The sequence below is a fragment of the Lynx canadensis genome, chromosome C2 (assembly GCF_007474595.2).
Source record: "Lynx canadensis isolate LIC74 chromosome C2, mLynCan4.pri.v2, whole genome shotgun sequence".
In the NCBI taxonomy this organism is placed as follows: Eukaryota; Metazoa; Chordata; class Mammalia; order Carnivora; family Felidae; genus Lynx; species Lynx canadensis.
In genome coordinates, this window is record NC_044311.2 from 86713420 (window position 1) to 86717039 (window position 3620).

A 3620-nucleotide genomic window follows, 5' to 3' on the forward strand; every position below is an offset into this window, starting at 1 on the left:
CAGGGCCCCCCACCCTGCGCAGGGCCGCTTGCACGTTAGCCACGAGTCCGGTTATTTTGGGGGGGTCTCCCAGGACTGCTAACCAAGGTTACCCAGGCTTTCTTGCCTTAAAGCCTTTTTTTTTTTTTAGTTTTATTTTAATCACCCTTGTGATCACAAGTGCACTCCTTAATCCGCATTGCCTATTTTCACCCATTCCCCCACCCACCTCCCCTCTGGTAACCATCAGTTTGTTCTCTATAGTTAGTGTTTTTCTTGGTTTGCCTCTCCCTCTTTTTTTTTCCCCTTTGCTCATTTGTTTTGTTTCTTAAATTAACATATGAGCGAAGTCATATGGTATTTGTCTTTCTCTGACTTATTTTGCTTAGCATTATACTTTGTAGCTTAATCCATGAGGTTGCAAATGGCAAGATTTCATTCTTTTTTATGGCTGAGTAATAGTCCATTGGGTATATATACCACATCTTTATCCATTCATCAATTGATGGACACTTGGGCTGCATCCATAGTTTGGCTATTGTAAATAATGCTTCTAGAAACATAAGGAAGCATATATCCCTTTGAATTAGTATTTTTGGATTCTTTGCGTAAATACCCAGTATTTTGCTGGCTCATAGGGTAGTTCTATTTTTAACTTCTTGAGGAACCTCCATACTATTTTCCACAGTGGCTGCACCAGTTTGCATTCCCACTAACAGTGCACAAAGGTTCCTTTTTCTCCACATCCTCGCCAGCACTTGTTGTTTCTTATGTTTTTCATTTTAGCCATTCAGACAGATATGAGTGATATCTCATTGTAGTTTTGATTTGCATTTCCCTGGTAAGTAATGATGAACATGTCTGTTCATGTCTTCTGCCCATTTTTAATTGGATTATTTGGGTGGTTGAGGTGTGTAAGTTCTTCATATATTTTGGATATTAACCTTTTTTCAGATGTCATTTGCAAATATCTTCTCCATTCAGTAGGTTGTCTTTTAGTTTTGTTTTGTTGCTTGTTTCCTTTGCTGTGCAGAAGCTTTTTATTTTGACATAGTCCTAACAGTTTATTTTTGCTTTTGTTTCCCTTGCGTCAAAGGACCTATCTAGAAAAACGTTGCAATGGCCAGTGTCAGAGAAGCTACTGCCTGTGCTCTCTTCTATGATTTTTATGGTTTCAGGTCTCACATTTAGGTCTTTAATCCATTTTGACTCTCTTGCCTTACAGATATTGAGGGGTGGTGAACCAATTCCTATGAGGTCTGCTGACCCAGAAACTCTTCCCCATGGTTATAGCCCAGGGTCAAGCAGGAGCAGACTTGGGATATTGGTAGGATATGCATTTTTTTCCGATCAGGAGAGAGTCCACCTTTGGAAGAGTCATCCACTCAGATAGTTTATTAATAATCTCCTTTTATGTGTCCCACATATCAAAAAAAGAAAAAGACACAGAAATTGTTTTGTGGTGAACTTTTTGAGTACCATGAACTTAAAAAAAAATTTTTTTTAATGTTTATTTACTTTGTGAGAGATAGAGACAGAATGTGAGAGGGGGAGGGGCAGAGAGAAAGAGAAGGAGACACAGAATTCTAAGCAGGCTCTCCGCACAGAGCCCAGCATGAGACTCAAACTCATGAACCACGAGATCACGACCTGAGCCAAAGACTCGAACTCATAAACTGTGAGATCATGACCTGAGCCATAGACTGAGCCACCAGGTTCCCCATCAAGTGCCATGAACTTCTTGATCATAGGTTGCATGGATTAAGTTTTTTTCCTTATATGTACAAATTTCCCTGCTAGCTCTTGCCAAGAGGTCAAAAGAATAATTGAGCTAATAATAGCCACCATCAGCTGTCAGGCACTACTATGCTAAGAGCTTTCTGTGCATTACCTCATTGCTCCTGTTCTCGAGGAACTTGAATCTAGTGGAGAAGGCAAAATATTTATAGTGTCTGCTGCATCCCAAGTGAGAAATGCAGGCAACCACAGTAGGAGTCAGGGAAGGGATCTTCAGTTCTGTTCTTTCCCATCAGAGCTAGAGGGTTAAAGTGCCCTGGAGGGCTGGCTCACATCTCTTGTAGCCTGTTGATTTGTGATTCTGTATGGCATTATTATTCTTGGAATGTCCATCCTAAAAGAACAAGAGTAAGTCGTTCCTGCTCCAAATACCCAGAAAATTGTCTTTGCACCGTAAAATATTCATTCATAATGGTAATAATGATGACATTAATGAAAAACTCAATAAAAGTCAAATGGAAGAGAACGAAGTTTCTCTTCCAGGCCTTTTTCTTCTTGTGGGATGCATTTTCTACTCACGTGTCTTTTGTGTCAACCTGTATGTTGATAACTCCTGAATTACAATCTCCAGCTCCAACGTTCTCTCCCAAGATCTTCCCAATAGGATCCAGACTTTTGTTTTTAACTGTCTGCTGATCAGTCAACTCCTCCCAGAGTGGCTGCAACGCAATATATCCTAAACTGAGTTTTTATCCTTTGTCCCAGCCAGTTTCTCTCCCTGTTTGACTGTCACTGTTCATGGGAAGACTTTACCCCTCGCATGCAATTGGCCACCCATTCGTACTGATTCTAACTCGGAATCCAAACTTACTTTTCATCCTTTCTGCCACTGTCCTGGGTCTAGATTCATCAATTCCTGTCTGGATCATTTCGGTAGCTTCCTGTCTCTCTGTCAGGGCTCTCTGTCTCCGATGTAGATTCCACCCAGTTGCCGCAGGCGTCTTTCTAAAATGTGTATCCGATCGTCTCACTCCCTGCTTAAAGCACTTTCACGGCTTGCCATTGCCTTTCTTACCTTAAAACCAGGTTCAAGGAGTTTAAGGGTTCCTCAGAGGCGCCTAAGGACTGCTTGGTGGGACTCCGGGCATTTCATTACCTCCTCATCCCAAACAATTCCACTTTTAAATGTTTTATGCTTTGAGATTCTTCACAGAATTTCTCTTAAGAAAGGCAGTGGCCACCCCCTCAAAAAACAAAAACAAAAACGGTTACAAAACCAGTGGTCTTCATGGATGTGTGGAGACAGGCCAGTCTGTTGGCAAATTGCACCAACAGCTCTAGAGCGAGCTGGAAGGACCTAAGACTTCCAGTTGAAACCAATGTTGCTTTGCAGCTGAAGACAGATCACTTTTCATGCCAGCAAGGCTGTAGCCCTGGCTGCAGAGCCCGAGATTGGACCCCTTCCCAAGCAGGCTGGTCGAGGCAGAGGGGATCAGGGTACTTCCTCTGGAGTTCAACCGTGCATCCAGCCCTGCCCTAGCCGAGCACATCCCTCCTTGGGATGGTGACAGTCTGGGGGACTCTGTGCCTTTTTCTTTGAGCCTGCTCCATATGTGAGTTTGTACCCATCTCCTGCTCAACTGTAACAAAGCCAAATTTAGTGTCAAGCAGGACACCAGGGTTTCTGAGGAGATGTGAGGTGAAAGCAAGAAGCTGGACACTTGTCAACTGGGGGAGAAAGTCCAGGTGCCTCCTGTAGCCTGATCTTGCCTCCAGCCTCTCGTCATTGTTACCTCCCACACTTCAACATGTGTCTACAAGTGGGTTTCAACCAGTCTTTTTTTTTTGTTTTTGAAAGAGAACTCTTTATGACTTTGATGTACAGAACGTTCAACAGCACACAC